The 18,268-nt window shown below is 35.4% G+C and overlaps 1 pseudogene; it reads right to left on the bottom strand.

Moving 5' to 3' along the window:
• Positions 1 to 483: 483 nt before the first annotated feature.
• LOC138175070 (hsc70-interacting protein pseudogene) lies at positions 484 to 1,689 on the bottom strand (annotated as a pseudogene).
• Positions 1,690 to 18,268: the final 16,579 nt, after the last annotated feature.

The raw sequence follows: 18,268 nt of genomic DNA, 5'->3' as shown, positions 1-18,268 counted from the left end.
ATTAGATTAGGTTATGGGACCAAGAAGGAAGGAAGGGAATAAGCAAGAGGGTCTTGCAAAAGAGAATCTTATCTCACTTATTGCTTTGGAAGGGAAGATAAGAGCAAAGAAGGTCTATTTTGCCTCCTTACTGATAAGGGTGCTTATGAGGAGGCCATGGTAATGTACACAAAGGTTGAAAATAAATGTAAGTTATCATTCATGAAAATCAGTCTGGGTTGAGTACATTGGCTATTGTGAAAAGTGACCTGGGCACATGAATTATATAAAAATGATTTTCCCATTAGAATTCCCTAGCATTTCCTTGCCCTATGGTTCTGATGAAACCTTATCTTTCCCTAGTTAGACTACAAGCTTTGTAAAAGGAGAAACTGACATCTGTTCAGGGTAAGCCTTATGAAATAGTAGAACAAGATTCCCAAGTTCCTGAAGAAAATGAATGTCTCGAAAATGTTTCTCATTTTCTCACTGTCTAGAAAGCAATTCTTTTTTTTTTTTTCGTCAGTAAGGGCTTTATTTGTTAAAAGGGCATTTATGCTTGACCTCCAAATTTGGCTGACAATTTGCAGATGAGATTCATAACCTTCGGGTTGCTCTGATATTTGGACATGTTTGCGGGGTTCTGTGCCACATCCTGGAACGCCACCATCACCTCTGGGTCCTGCATGGCTGCCAGCACTTCTGGGTCACTAAGAATCTCATTGAGCCCCGGCATTCCTGCCATCCCAGGCATGGCCCCTCCCATGCCAGGCATGCCTCCAAAGTTCCCAGGCATACCCCCAGGAAAACCTGGAAAAGAGCCAAACTGCGTTCCGGAGGCCCGCCGGGATTCCTCCTCCCTTTGGGCTCGTTCATGTTCCTCCCGAGCCTTCTTCACCCTTTCTAGCCTTTCTTTGATCTCTCGTTCTTCACGTTTTCTTTCGTATTTTCGCCGATGTTCAGCAATCTTCTGGGCCCTTGGCTGGACTTCCTTCAGCATAGCACTGGCATCTTCATCATAGTCCAGTTTGCAAGCCATGGCAAGATCCCGGGCTGACTCCTCCCAGTGGCCAAGGAGTCTGTGGGCTTTCCCTCGCCACTTGTAGGGCTGGGCGGTGTCCGGGTTTATTTCAATCGCTCTGTCACAATCTCTAATAGCAGCATTGGGCTTTTGCAGTTTTACAAAGATACTGGCTCTCTTGGCATACAAAATGGCCAAACGGGGATTCAGTTTGATGGCCTCTGTGAGTAACTGAATGGCAGTCTTAAGGTCACCACTATTGAGGGCATCAATGGCTGCCACTTTCTTTTCATTAGCCTGATCCATCATCTCATCTGTTATCTCAGCAGTCTCATCTCCCATTTCCTGAGGGGAATCTGTATCTGCTTCAATTACTCCTTCATTATCGATCTCTACGTCACTCTCCTCACTGTCCAGCTCTTCTAGTTTGGGGGATTCTTCGGGTTTCTTACTTTCAGTCTTTTCCTCCTTGATTTTTTCTTCCGATTTCGCTTTATGTGGAGCAGGGGGGATTTTACCACCTAAGCTCTCCACCCACTCCCGGAAGAACCGCAGCTCGTCGGTGTGCAGAAGGCCCGGGTCCTGCTGGCAGAGCCGGATGAAGGCCTGGAGCTCGCTGAGCTTGCGGCTGTCCATGTTGAGCGGGGGCTGGGCCGGGGCTGGAGCTGGAGCCTGGGACGGGGAGGCGGGGGCCGGAGTGGCGGTCTGTGGAGCGGCGGCGGGCGGCTGCTAGCGCTCGCGCGTGACGAAGGCGGAGGCGGAGGAGGTGGGCCTAGAAAGCAATTCTTAGTGTTTAATTCCTTTGCTTAAGATCTTGTACACTCTGAAAATATCAATTTCTTTGGAAGCAGAAAACATATTAAACCTTACCAGTAGCTCACAACTCAGAATGAAGACACACACATATATCTATTTATATATGTATATATTTAACACACTATATAAAAGAAAGAATGTGAGTTTGTTGTGTGTGTGAGTGTGTGTGTGTGTGTGTGTGTGTGTGTGTGTGTGTGTGTGTGCGTGTGAGGTGGCACCAAATAGAGAGGGGAAGTTAGGGCTATGGAGGATAAATCATTCCTTATTAATGTTGAAGACATACATCTCTGGTTCTACATCTGTGTCTCTTCTCTTCTCTAGCCTCATTCCAGTACTGGATGAGAAGATGAAAGGGAATGAGGAGAGTGGGATCAGAGCAATGTCATCTGTAGACAGGAACATCTGGAGAATGTTTTATAGCCTATCCCTCTTCCATTTGGACTTTATACAGGATATCTTGCATGACAAATGAAGTCATGTTTACAGACCATACTTCCTTGCCAGAATGCAAACTTGATAAAGAAATTTGCTAATGACTAAAAGAAGTTTGATTGTGCTATATCTATCTCTTTTTAAATTGAAAAACATTATTTTTTAATTAATAAAAATCTGCTTTTTACCTATCCTGTCCCTTGGGAAGGAAAGAAAAAAATGCTCATAGCAACTACCGTGTTTCCCCGATAATAAGACACTGTCTTATTATTTTTTTTTGGACAGAAAAACACCAGAGGGCTTATTTTCAGGGGAGGGCTTATTTTAATGAACATTGACAGCAATTTTAATAAACAGGTAAATGTGAACAAAAAAATGTACCTTTATTCAATAATGATCATGTCATCTTCTTCAACAACATCGTCATAAGTGTCCATACCCTGAATTCCGTCCTGGATGTCTTGCGCCTCCATTTTCTTCAGAAGAAGTGGACCCAATCTGTCATGTCCAGCAATATAGCTCTCTTTAAATGAATATGTCTTGTCCAGATAACCTGCTCGTAGTGCCTTGGCGACACAGCTGTCAGTAATTTTATCCCATGACTTCTTAACCCAAGTCACGACTTCTTGCAGACAGAGCTTCACAAAGTTTCCATGCTGATTTCTTTCCATTCTATTTTCAATGTAGTCATTGACTTCCATGCGCAAATGGTCCTTGAATGGCTTGTTTATTGCAATATCAAGGGTCTGGAGATAGGCAGTCATTCCTGCAGGAATCATTACTTGATCTATTCTTCTCTCTGCAAGGAAGTTCTTCATTTCTTTAGCGCGGTGAGTGCTGGCTGAATCCCAGACTATCAGACCTCTTTGGTTACCTCGCATAACAAGTGGCAGCATTAAAACAACCCACTTTCTTATAACAGCTTGTGTACACCAGGCTTTTTCGGTTTTAAGAATGTAAATGCCAGATACACGTTCAATCTTATCTTTCTTGCCCTTACTGATGATTAGAGGTGTGGCTTTCTTTCCATCCAAACGAATTGCCAAAACACAGGTGACCCGTGCACTTTCATAGCCAGTGGTGGGAATGTAGATTGACGTTGCACCCCTGTGATGAATTGTTGTTTGAGATCCTTGTCCCATAAACACTGCAGTTTCATCCATACCATAGCAATCATATTGCAGGTTTGGTACTTGGAAATGTCGATCCTATCAATAAAGGACTTGAATGCAAGTGCACGTTTAATAACTTCAGCATCTTCCAGCTTAAACAGTGTTGTTGATCTTCTTAGGGACAGTTCATACCGTTGAAGGAAACCGTCCAACCAGTGTTGTGATGCTTTGAATCCTTCTGAGACCATTTCAAACTCTGGTGCCATTGAAAGGGCAAATGCTTGAATATCAGCCCTGCGCACAACCAAGGCCTTTGCTCTCCTGTCAGCAATCCATTCACCAATGAGGATCTCCAAGTCAGGATATAAGGGCTGCCGACCTGATCCAGACCTGCGCTTTTTCCCTTTTCCCTCACCCACCTGTTGATTGAGGTTATTATAATCTGCTCTCCATTTTCTGACCATTCGAAGATCCAAAAGTTTTTCTTTACAGAAAACTGCAAGATTCTTGCCATGTGACTCCTCTACAATTGCTTTCTTATACTCAACAGTATAGCTCTTCCTTTTTGTACTCATGTCTGGGGGTCAGAACAGACAGAATAATAAAATTATGACCATCAGTCCTTCTTTTTACTCCATCATGCCCCCTGAGTTCTTCTTTTTTCCTCCATCATTCCCTTTTTATCCTCCATCATGCCCCCTCACTCCCGCTTACATACTGGGTTTTTATGTTGTCCTGCCTCAGCTCTCCTCCGCGGCACTGCTCTCAATGGTGCCAGCAAGCAAATCACTGGGGAAGAACAGGATGACACGCTCACTGCTGCAGCTCTGATTGGATGCAGCTCGGAGCGCAGCGTGTGTTTCCCCGGGGGGGGGGGGGGGGGACGCTGCATACAGAGGGTACCGTAATGTAGCGTGTAGCGCAGGGAATCACCTTCACTACAGTAGCAATCTCAATAGGGCTTATTTTCGGGGAGGGCTTATTTTAGAGGAATCTTACACAGTAAGGGGAGGGCTTATTTTCGGGATAGGTCTTATTATCGGGGAAACACGGTATGAAAAGCCTACCAAACCAAATTTCCACATTGTCCTTGTCCAGAAAAAGTCTAATTTTACACAGTATCACCTCTCTGTAAGAATATATATAGCATGTCATGCTTCATCATCCCTGTGCTACAATCATGGATGGTAATTGTATTGATCAGAGTTCTTAAGTTTCTGAAATATTTTCATATTATAATGTCATTGTCATTGTATAAACTACTCTCCTGTTTCTGCTTATTTCTTTATGTTTTGGTTCATATAATAATAATAATGTAACTAATATTTCTATAGTACTTTAAGAATTTCAAAGTGTTTTACATATGGTATCTCATGGTTGAATGAATTGAGGTAGTGCTATGACTATATCTATCAAGGGTCCTTAATTGATGCCTTAATTGAGGAAAGCAGCCAAGGCTGCTTTCTCATAAACCTTTTTTGTGTCATGGGCAAACACTTTTGGCTTTCTGGTGAAGCCTATGAAGCTCTTTATAGAATAATGCTATTAAATGCATAAAATAAAATACATAAGATTACAAAGAAACCACTTACATTGAAAAAAATTAAAAATATATTTTGAAAAAAATGTCATGAAATCCATATTAATAGTACTGACTCTGTGTCAAATACTTAGACCAACAAACAATGAATTATAAACACAGTTGAATTTTCTATCTTCTTCCATATAATTGTATTTGAGAAATATTACTTATTCAGAGGACCAGCAAATAATAGAATAGGAAAGGACACTTTGATCTCATCCATACCTGATCAACATGGGCAAATAGGTGCCACAGTACACTGGGACTAGAGTTAGGAAGAACTGAGTTCAAATCTGGCCTCAGGCACCAGATGTGTGACCCTGGGCAAGTCATTTAACCCTATTTGTCTCAGTTTCCTCATCTGTAAAATGAGTTGGAGAAGGAAATACAAAACCCCTCCATTATATTTGCCAAGAAAACCCAAAATGGGGTCACAAAGATTGAGAAATGAACAAGAATTTATTGTTCAAAACAACTGAACAAGAACAACATTAAAACACCTTATGTCTTCACTTGAAGATCTCTAGAGCAAAAAAATTTCCTGTATCACAAAACAGTTCATTCTACTTCTGGATCTAAATGCTGAGAAGCTTTTTTCACGTAGGAATTAAATTTACTACCCTTAAACTTCATCTCTCAATTCCTGGTTCTGCCCTACAGTATCATTTAGAACATATATAATGTCCATGCCACATGCCTGACTTTCATATAGTGGCAACAAATCATCATGTCCCATTTCCCTCACCCCTTGGTCTAGAACTTCTTTTTTCTGAAATATACCAATTTCCTTCAAGAAACAGGGGTATAACATATACCTTGAATGCCTTCATCTATCATATCCTATTCATCCTATAGAAATTCTGCAGAGCTTAAAAAAATCACTTCTTTAAAATATGGGTTTAGTATTACACCAGTACTTTGACCAGTGGGGAACACAATTGCACTATCACCTCCAGTATTCTAGACATTATACTATTTGATTCAATCTGCTTTCTTTCAATTTATTCTTAAAATTGTGTTATGTTCTCTGACTGAAAATTTAGTATCAAAACCTACATTCCATCACACCAATTCTGCTGTTTCACATGAGCAGTGGCAAAAAGCTGAAATGCCCGGCTAAGTTTTGGGAAGAACAGTGTTCAAACTTTTCCCATTTTATGGAGATCTTTGCTGCTTATGGAGATCTCATTGATCCAATAAGGCTAAAAGTTAAAAAAACTGCAATAATGTGAAAGTATTTTAATCTTTGATTTGAATTGGAGGTCCACTAAATGTATCAAGTCTTTTTCCCATGAACTCTTACAATCTAACATATTTAATATCATATATATATAAATATTTCTTGTTCAGTTGATATTTGAATCTAGGTACAGGATGTTTACCCTTATCTCTACATGAGAACCATTACCAACATGGCAATTAGGTGATAAAATGAATAAAGCACTGAGGTAGAAGTCAAATCTGAGCCAAATCTGAGTTTTATAGCTAGCCTCAGATACTTACTACCTCTATGATGCTGGGCAAGTTAGTTAACTTTTTTCTGCCTCAGTTGACTCAACTGTAAAAGGGGATAACAAAAACACCTCCCTACATGATTGTTGTGAGGGTCAAATGGTACAATATTTGTAAAGCATTTACTATAGTGTCTGGCATGTGGCAAAATGCTTAAAAAACATTTCCTTCCTTCATCATCATTATATGTATTTATCTATGATAAGAGATTTTGACAAATAGTTCTGGAGAAATAATAAACTATGTCAAAATAGTGTGTAAATTACCAGCTTAGTTGTTGCTCATTGTTCAGCCTTTATTTTTGAAGAGAACAGATTACATCTTGGGGTGATGACTTGCCAGTGAATTAGATTTATGTGAGGCAGAGATGCACAAAAATCATCAGCCTCAGTTTCTCTTCCAAAGTCAGCGAAGTCCAGTGGCAAGACAAAAGTCAAGATGGCTTGCAATGGCCCATTATGCAGTGATGACCCTGGTGTCTTTGATATCTGACCTAGCTCTCAGAGTTCCATGGTGCCTGTTTCAGTTACTTTTATGACTGTTGTAACAAATTGTTCTCATCTACCCATTCCACCAGGGGGAATCTTCAAACACTTGAAGGAGAAATTCCCCTAACTCACTAATGGGTTTGAGATTTGTCAGTGCTCCCCAAGTTGATTTAGTTTATCTGCTAAGATAGTTTTATTGTAGTGTGGTTACTGTGCACACTACAGCTTCTTAGACCTACTGGTGAATGTTTGGTGATGGGTAGAAACCAATGGTAGATGGATAACCCTGGAAAGGGATTTGCAAGCCCTCACATCAGAGGTGCTAATTCTCCCAGAACACCCCATGTATCTACCTACATACCAAGCTAGTAATCCTGGCAAAAAAGGAAGGAAGATGGCCTTTAAACATGGTTTAACCATGTTGTCTTTCTGTTATAATTTTATTTTTATTGCAAAAATGAAGTTAATAATTAAATAACATTAATAATAATATCTAACATTGATAAAGGTTTATATGGTCTAAAAAGTGTTTTATGTAAATTATCTCACTTGATTCTCACAGCAACCCTCTGAGAAAGGGACTATTTTTATCTCCATCTTGCAGATGAGGAAATATAGTTTTAGAGGTTATAACTGATTTATATATGATCAAAGAGCCAGTAAGTGTCTGACGGAGGACTTAAATTCAGGTATTCTCAACTCCCAACTCCAATTTTTTTCCCCTAGGAAAACACAGATATTTACAAAAAATTCTTTTAATTATTCATTCTAAATGTTTTGAAGGAATCTAGATCAAATCCAAAGATCTACTTTTTGCATGTTCTCTCTTTTTTTTCCTAAAAATTGTCACATCATTTGTCCTCCCTTACTATTACTATGACACTGTTTTTGTTCTCATTTTTTTCCCCCAGGATAGTAAGTGGTAGATCAGCAATCCCATATTCCAGTTCTTTCTGTCACCTTGGAAAGTGATATCTCTGACCCAAGTGACACAAACTTAACAATGGCAGCTAGGTCCTCATCTCACTATCTTTTTACTTACCACATATTTCTGCTCTATATCGATAATGTGTGACCAAAATAATATTCATCTTGGCATATATAAAAGAAAGAGCTGAATATGTCAATTTTGTTTAATTCATCCATTATTTTTAACATCACACAACAGTGGTTTTCTGCATTCTTTCTTGTTCTTTTTTCCAATGAAAATAAAATGCTTTCCACAAATCCCTAGTTTTCATCACTTGTATGAACTCATTATGAGCTCTAGCTCTCCTGATAATCTTCTTGAAAAACTGTGTACTCTTTTATTTTTACTCACTATTACCTGCTCTTACTTCCATCTTTTACACATTTATTATATTTTTTATTAATTCTTTTTGCTTTTATTTCACATTTATTTCTGAATATACAATTCTGTCATCTTATTCAGTGAGCCTTCTCTTATACAAAATTAAAAAAAATAAGTTCAACGAAATGAACCTGAACATAGATCTTATCTGACTGCATTTATAATTTTCCACATCTGTAGCACCCCCCACACACATCCATATCATATTTTAAATGGAAAAAAAAGAGGTTCAATTTTTCAACTTGTCTCCACTTATTCATCCAAATTGATCTCTTTATAGACTTCCATTTGTTCAGCTGATATAATTGTTTCAGGTTACATATTAATAATTTCACTCAAGAGGTTCCCATAATGCTTGAGAAGACTTTCCCTACAGCAGATTAGTCCAAGACATTCTGTCAATTCTTTCTCTGAACAATTTGTTTTCCCTAATTCTAAGGTACATACCAAGCTGGCTAGTTTTCTTCTCCCTTTCCAGGAAAAAAATTGAAGATTTAATAGTTGTTTTTTTTTCCCATAAGACGATTAACTTTTCTAGTCCATTACTCAATTTCCCCTTTCCTTCCTTCCTTCCTTCCTTCCTTCCTTCCTTCCTTCCTTCCTTCCTTCCTTCCTTCCTTCCTTCCTTCCCTCCTTCCCTCCTTCCTTCCTTCCTTCCCTCCTTTCTCCCTCCCTCCCTCCCTTCCTTCCTTCCTTCCTTCCTTCCTTCCTTCCTTCCTTCCTTCCTTCCTTCCTTCCTTCCTTCCATCCTTCCCTCCTTTCTTCCTCCCTCCCTCCATGAGAATTTGGTCCAAAAATAATACTTTTCCATGTTGCTTCTTCCATTTTCTCAAGGATGAAATTATCATTTGGCAAGAAAAAATATGTATTATCTCTTCTGCTTTTGGCAGAGTGAGAGACAACTCCAACAGATGCTGTGGTAATTGAAGTCCCCTATCACTATTATATTATGCCTCTTTGCCAGAGTAGTGATCAGTTTTCTGAATTCCTCACTTTTTCCTCCTTTTGTTTTAGTGTCACAGAACATCAATCTTATTTCTCCCTCTGTTTCTCTTCATTCAAATGACACAGAACATATTCTTCCCTTCCTGGTTCTAGAATCTGTTCATGTAAATATATATTTTCATATTACAACTGTATACCACCCATTGTGCTGTGTGGCACCAAAGAGTATTGGTTCTGGATTCAGAGGAAGTGGGTACAAGTTCTACTGTTGGTTCTACCTTTGTGAATTTGGAAAACCACCCAATCTCCTTGAATTTTATTTTTTCTTATCTGTAAAATGAAGAGATTGGAATAGATGATATCTGACATCCCTTACAGCTCTAAATAAACTTATATATGCTTTCTGTATGGTAAATCCTTCCAATCCAATATGGCAATGCTAATTCCCATAATAGCAAGTTTAGGTATCAGAAAACCTCAGATGTAATATTCGTTCTGTTATACACAAGTTACATGACTATGGGCAAGCCATTTAATCCCTCTGATCTCCATTTTCCTTAATTAGTGAAATAAGAAGGCTAAAATAAATGATCTCTGAGGTCCTTGCCAACTGTAACATTCTATGCTTCTATAATATAATCAAAAATTAAAATACATCCTATTCTTGAAAAGCATCATTACTGTAATTGGAATAGAATCTCCATAGACTTGTTTTCTTCATGTACACTCAGAAATGCTTATGAAGTTTTATCAGGTTCATAAAAGTCTCTTGTATCAATGATGCCTCAGGAAATGTCCATTCTTCAATGATTATGCACCTGAAAACAATAGTAATGGAGTCATTGTTTTTATAGCTACTTTCATTAAAGCTTTTAAAAGCTAAGTTAATTGAGATGGTGATTTGGAACCTCACGAAGAAAATCCTTATTTCCCATTAAATACCTCTGTAGCTAGGAGCAGAATTCATCTAAACCTCCTAGACTCCATGTTGGAAACTGAGGTCAAACTTTTGGGAATTGATACTTATTTTTAGCAAATGTGACTTCTTTGTTTGTAAGAAACAAAACCATAGAAACCTCTAAGGGAAAGGTTCTCTAACCTTTTTAGATAGCAAATAACTCCTCAAAATAAAAATGTGAGATGATAAAGGTAAATTAATTAGAAGCTCTCATTTAGAATGCCAAAAAGGTTGATGAAGCATTTTTACTTTATGCAAACATTTGGAAAACTACAATGTCATGTTGCTCAACCTATGAAATATTGATCTATTTTTTTTCCCCAGGAGAGGGACAATTTACATTCTTTTCAACCTTGATATATGGAACTAACGTATATAATGACTTACAAGTCTAGCTATCTATCTTACAATTCTGCAGCTAAAGACTGCAGAGACAGTAGATAATAACTTGGTTTTCATTTAACAGAAGTTATTACATCAATCAACTGCCTTTTTTCAGGATGTTACTGGACACTTCCTAGCTCTTTGACCCTGGGCAAGTGACTTAACCCAAATTTCCTCACCAAAGAAAAAAAAATGTATAGTACTTACAGTGACTGAAACTCCTTCATGAAATAAAGGGCCATTTTAAAGAAAATTGAACTTCCATATTCTCTTCTCTAAGCAAGCCATAAAATATTACAGTTAATGAAGAATCAAAGTTGAATATCATAGGAAGAATAATAATGCTTTCTATGGTGGGCATAAATTGGCTATCACATACTACAAATGAATTTTGAGGGGAAAATAGCATAAAGAATATAATCAGAGACATGTATGAACAGAAAACAATGTGTTGAAAGAATATTCAATAGAATGCCCATGTGATATATCTGGTTATCTAAGGATTGTCAGTAACTCTAAAAGGTAGATCCCAGAATTCTGTGAGGATTCTCTTTTGAAGATTTCAAGGAAGATATGTACAAAATTCATGTAAGGTGAAAAGATGTGAATGAGTTGTTATCTGTACTATTGGAGGGAATATCCACATTGATGAGATTGCTGATCCATCTAAGAATTAAAGTAAATCATATAAACATGAAAGATTTAAATAAATTGATTTAAGAGTAAAAATATAATTGAAATGTACATACAAAGAGATTTGAAGTTTATGAGGGGAAATGACATGCTGTTAGGAAACAACAGATATTCATTTATATGGGTACCAAAGTCTAGCATTAAAATAAGTCACTCTATAACATCTCTGACAGGTAGTTTTTCAGCTTCTATTTAAACACCTCAGGATTGGTGCACCTTCTGAGGTAGATTATTGCACTCTGAGATGACTCCAACTGTTCATTAAAATTTTTTTTGTCAAAATTGAATTTACCTTTTGAAGCTTGCAATTGTAGCTGATTCTGTACTTTGGAGGCAAACAAAATAAGTATTTCTTCTAAGAAGACAACCCTTAAAGTAATTTTTTATGCCTTCTTTTCTTTGTGTCAAATATCCACAACAAATGGGATGATAGATTTAGAGCTAAAAAAAAAACCTTATTGGCTTGCAAATCTTTCTCAGTCATTTTACAGATAAGGAAAAGTGTTGGTGATTAAATGGTCTGACAAGGGGCACACAGCTAATGTCTAAGATGAAATTTGATCCTAGATCTTCCTGATTACAAATTCAGGGTACTAACTATCACGCCATATTGCATCCCAGTTTCTTTAAGCAACTCATTTTCAGTGTGACAAGGCCAGTGTCATTTGGTCTGAACCAGGACCAGTGGTATCTCTTGAACTAAAAATCAAAATATTCTACCTGTTCTGTCTTTTCCCTTTCTTAGGTCATGTCGATAGTATAACCAGGTGATAGAAGCTAGAGGTAGAAGGCACTTTTCATATCAGAATATTATTTTTACAGAAGAAACTGAAGCCAAAAGAGGTCACATGATGTCCCCATTGACCCAAAGACAATGAATAAGAGAGCTGATATTTGAACTGGGTCTTGTGATTCCAAATCAGTTTCTAAAATAGAAAACCTAAAGTAGGTTTTGCTTAAGGAAAACTGTTCTGTAAATGTTTCAGAGTTGAGAGATGAACAGAAAGGCAAAGGCATTGAAGAATTGTGTTAAAGTCACTAACTTGGGAATAACTTTGTATAAAATTTAGTACTAGTTCTGCTACTTACTGAGTGTATAATATGGGAAAATTGGAGAGAATTTTGGACAGAACACCTTATCTAGGTGAGGTGTTTTATATAGGTAACTAAGTGGTCCAAAAATTATAGTGATGGATTTGGGAGTTAAAAAAGACATAGATCCAAATCTTGTTTGAGATACTTTCCAGCTATGTCACTCTGGGAAAGTCAACTTGATATCTCTGTGCCTCAGTTTCCTCATTTGTAAAATGTCAAGGGTGGATTCTATGGAATCCAGCTCTAAGTCTTATTGCTTTGGTTCTTTCTTTCACAGTTATTAGTCATGTCATTTTTGATGTTGCTTAACCTCTTTCTAAGCCTGAGTCTTCTTATAACTAAAATAAGTATAATCAAGCCTGTCCTACCTACATGGATTGTGAAGGTCAAATAAGATAACCTAAGAAAACACTTTGAAAATTCTAAAGTTCCATATGAATGAAATGTGTTATTATTATGTCAGATAATTAAGCTTCTTACATATTATATGCAGCTTTGTTATACCACAGAAAGCTTAATAATCTTTAGTTTTCCAATCTAGAGAATAAAATGACAAAATGAAACAATTTCCAGATTGCTTGTAGTAATAAAATTCAATGATTCTAGGGGAAAATACTATTTTGATTTTATTCTTTAAATATGTTTTAGGAGAAAATGAATGTTAAAATGCCATGCTTATTGGAAGTCTTTCCTATTTTAATTAAATACTCTCAAATAGTCTATGAATGAAAATAATATAACTTCAATTTGTTTTACTCAATTTTTTGAGAGCTGTGGCTAGGAATATATCTAAATTAATGTCTATACTGTCATGCCTAGCTACTTCAGAAATTTAATTTTGACAGTACAAGGAAACGAAAACCACCTCTAAAGTTTCCTTTCATTAACTTAAAAGTAGCAAGCTAGAGAGTCATACTATTGTGTTTTATAGGTAATAGTCTTCCTATTACAGAAAAACAAAATTAGGGATAGAAGGCATTTTAAAGATCATTAATTCCAGTTTTTAAAGATGAGGAAACTGAGGTACCAGAGTCAGTGTTCAAACCCACATATTCCAACTGCAAAGCCTGGGCTCTGTCCACTATACCATACCAACTCTATGTAATTCTTATTATTGACTTGTATAATAAGATTTTGATTATGTGATATACTGACTTTAAAGTCACAGATAAATCAATCCATCAACAAAGAACAGCCATGCATCACCTCCCACAAAATCAAGAGAAACTATCAACCTGTCAGTCCTCCTTGAATTGGGACTGGATGAAATTTCCCATGGTGAAATCTATTTATATGATTAAAACTGAGCCATTCAGTATCCAGAAATCTTCTGACAGAATCATGTTATACCCGAGGGGGCTCTATTAACAATGACCTGGGGAAACTGGAATGGTTCCCATTCATGCATCATTCATTTGGTCTTATATAACTTGAATTTATCAAATTGTGTAGTTCTATTCTGTTTTTTTTAATATAGATGGATTAACCATGACATATAGATATGTGTTTAGATATATACGTGTGTGTATGTATACATATGTGTGTATAATCCCATACAACTAACACTAAAGTTCCTTATTGTGACATAGAATCTATGTAAGTGTCTCATAAACCATGCTAGAACTGAAATCCTCAATGAAAACAGGAAAAACATGAAGAGGGAACAGGCATCTGATTTGATAGAGGAAAAAAAATCACCTTATAGGCTTTCTTTTAAGTGAGAAGCTGCTATGCATATATGAAACATTCACAGATTTTTATAAATAGATGTACATGATTCTTTAACAGGAGATCAATAATTTTGCTTTTAAAATGCCAATTATAATTTATATGTAGGCATTATATGTTTCTAAAATTCAAGGTAAATTTTCAGGTCTTCATTCCATTTTCCTCAGGGAAAAATAAAAGCAAATTCTAATGAATATGGCAATAAAGGAAACATTAAAACATTGAGGGTGCATTCATGGCTATTAGTTAAGACAGAAGCTATATAATTGACCACATCAAGAGTATGCAAGGGATTCATCGGCATAGTGACTGTATTACTGAATGAGAAATGAAATTGAGCATTATGACAGATAACAAATGAATTGAACCTATTTTTGTCCATTCATTGATGACATACAGAAGTGGTTATTGCCCATAATGTGGACAAGTTTAGTTTAATTTTTGACAGGACTATCCCTTCATTTAAGAAGTGAACATAATGGTATTTATCCACCTTCTGTTTCATTAAGATGAGGCAAATTCAATTTAGAATAATAAATGGAAATTTCTGATTTTATAAAAAGTATTCTTACTGTCCAGATCAATTTTCCCTAATAATTTTTAAAGGAGCTCATGTGCTTAAAGAATCCTTTAAAAATAAAGTTGTCTCAATCTTTTCATTGATGCTATAAAGATTAATTTGGAAAAAAATGCTTTCTGAACTCTCCCGGTGCTCTCTGTGTAGACATCCCTGTGATCAGCTTAAAAGGATATCTGAAAGCAAAATTTTAGACTTTGTTTCATTCTGTTGTTCTTGTTTAAAAAAGCATTTTTATTGGGTTGATTTTAACAGTTCTCCTTGGTAAGTTTTTATTTTGTTTGAGAAAATTGTTTTTAAAAAAGTCATTTTTAAACTTTACATTAAATATTTTTTTAAAATCCCTTTAAAACAGGAAAGAAGATATTTTTTTTTTCTGTCTGGGATTGTTTTCATGACTTATTTGCTCATTTGTTTTTCCCTTGAATTCTTTACTGAAACTGTGATCTAGGGACAATTAAAATTAGACTTTGCTCTTAATAAGCATTAGAGTTCTTTTTTAAAAAAATTCCAAAAGTCTGTTCTTATAATTCCCTTTAACATGTTGAGGATTTTCAAGGATTTCTTCATGAATCTTTTTTAATGTGATAGAACTTGTTTTGTCTTGAATAAATCATACATAGATATGACTCCTCAAGTTTCTTTTTAACTGGTTCTTGTTCTGAGGTAAGATAATTGTCTGTTTTGTAGAATTCAAGTCTATGAATATTTTCTAAGAAACTTTAATGACCTATTTGTCAGTTCATTTAGTAAATATTGGGACTTCAATTATAGCCAAAGGACTCTCCCTGAGAACCTTTTCCCACTATTATGCAAAGATAATTGTTACCTTTAGATATTTGTAGATTCTAAGGATAGATAATAGATGGGCAGGGAATTTCTTTTCTGTTTTTTTTTTTTTTCTTAACTGCATTTCTTAAATTCCAAAAATTATTTACAAGACTGAATTCTGCTGTGAGATTTTAAAGAATCATTCATTGACAAATGATAATTGTATATTTGTTGTTTATATATTGCATATTAAATTTTTTTGAAAATTGTACTTTGAGTCCCTTAAAAATTCCTGAGATGAATTTTTCAAGAAAGCAGTGATTCTTTAGAAAGTTATTGCCTTGAAATAAAATATAAGTTAAGCTCTCCAGGTTTAAGACCTTGGGTAAAAATGTCTATTTAAAACAAGATGTATCTTCACAGAAAGTACAACATACAGCCTGCATACATATGGTGGCACAAGGTATAGAGCAAGGGTCTTGAATTTAGACCTCAGACACTAGCTTTGTGACTGGACAAATTATTTAAACTCTGTTTGCCTCAGTTTCTTCAAGTATAAAACTGGAAATAATAATGGCACCTTCCCTGCATGATTGTTGTGAGAATTATATAATTATATAAAAAGCATGGAACACAGTGCCAACCACACAGTAGGCATTATACAAATGCTTATTCCATTTCCTTTCTCTTCCCCTTCCTTCCTATCTCTATGATGAAAATAATTGGAAGCAGCTTAAGCATGGTTTTCTATGGCTCATCTATAAATCCATAGGAAGCACTTAACAAGATATTTTAGAGTTCCTTGCATGGTTCTCCCTAAGGCTATGCATATATTTAGGCATTATATGCACACACATATACACGCACATTACATGTACACACATATACATATATACATATTCATATAAATATAGATTTAGAGACATAATCTGTGTGTTTATGTATATGCGTATACACACAAATTGTGCAAATATGTAAACATGTTTATCTATACATGCATATCAAACATATACTTAAGAATAAATTCACAAAAATCCTCAGCATTTTAAAATAGTAATAACAAAAGTTTGGAAGAAATTTTAGAAAGAAAATCCTCACGCAAAATGACTAAAATGCTTAAGAAATCTGGGAGTCAAGACAGAAATAAAAGAAGAATGGAGATATTGTTCATGGTTAATTTGGGCAAAATAATAAAAAAAAGTTCCAGGTAAATTAATTTCCAAATTTAATGGCATACCTATCAAACCATCAAAGATTACTATCCAGAAGTAAACAAAATAATACTATCATGGGAAACCATGAGAAAAAAATATAGTAGGAATATAAAGAGTGTTGCACTTCCTGATTTCAAGCTACATTTATACATCAGTTAAAAAAATATATTTATTATTGTTTAAAAAATAAAAGTATATCTATGCAACAAACTAAATAAACAAGAACCAGATGATTTCAGGGTTTTATAAACCAAAAGAAAATATACCACACGGGATAGGAATGCCCTACGTGACATGAACTGTTTAGAAAACTAGAGAGTAGTTTGGCACAAAATTGTCTTTGCAGTACCTTATACTATGTATTATATACAAAGGGAAACCTGACCTAAACACAAAAGTCATTAATGACAAATAAACAAACAAAAAAAACCAAACAAAAACAATGTGAGCAAACAGAAAAAGTTAGTCTACAACTATGACTGGGATAAAATTCTTAAGATTAAGAAGGGATAGAAGTGAACATAAAAGGGGAAAAAAGGATAATTCAGACTACAGAAAGTAAGACTACTAATGAGAGCAGTACATCAGAATAAGAAAGAAATGTCAGTTACAAAAATAAAAACATTTTCCTAAATAACTCTGATATATAAATATCTATGATGTTTATTAAATTGACAGAAATTGCAAAACTGTCATTATTCAATAGTTATGTGATCAAATGATATTTGTATATATATATTTATCTATCTATACATACTTATATTTAAAGATATAAAGTATCTGGAACTCTAGCAAAGGTTGTTCCAATTTAACAATAATAGAAATGCAAATTAGGAGACCTTAGTTAATAGTTATGACACTGACTAGCTTTGTGACTTGTTAGACACTGTTTTCCTTACTAGGTATAGTCTAATATCACATTGTATACTAAGAAAAGCCTCAAACGCATATATGATTTAAACATGAAGGACAGTATGATAAAAAGATTAAAGGAACAATGAGGAAATTACCAGTCAGTATAGTAGATGGGGAAAAGCACAGGACCAAACAAGAGATAGAGAGTGAAGCAAAAGGTGAGTAGACTAGCAAACTAAAAAAGATGACAAGAGATAGAATTAATTGATGTTAGAAGGGATTCAGTAATCTCATTAGTAAGCTATTGGAGCATACCTACAAATTATTCTTGAAAACGATTATTAATTATTAGAGGAAAGTTTTTAAACTGTTCATATTCTTTGGCCTAGAGATTATACTTCTGGTCATATACCTCAAAGGAGTCTGAGATGGAAGGGAAGGCTACATATTTATGTAAATACTAATATCTGCACTTAAGATAATAGAAAAAAGTTAGAAGCAATGTGGCTGCCAATTTGTTGGGGCTGGCTAAACAAATTATATTATATTATCATAATATAATATTACTACACTTTAAGAAATAATGAATATGAGGAACTTTGTGTAACATGGTAATCAATTCTGGAATAGTAAAGTGAGAAGAAGAAAGAATATCACAGAGGAGATTACACTATTAAAATAAAAGTAAAATCAAATGCTGAGTAACTGTAATAAAGACTCTTTGCACTGGTACCCTCAAAAATAGATTAAGGAAT

Source organism: Petaurus breviceps, unplaced genomic scaffold (genome assembly GCF_028583685.1).
Source record: "Petaurus breviceps papuanus isolate PSGF00001 unplaced genomic scaffold, PetGlider_PUasm1.0 76, whole genome shotgun sequence".
Lineage (NCBI taxonomy): Eukaryota > Metazoa > Chordata > Mammalia > Diprotodontia > Petauridae > Petaurus > Petaurus breviceps.
The sequence above is the reverse complement of the archived record's forward strand: the minus strand, read 5'-3'. Positions and strand labels throughout refer to the sequence as shown.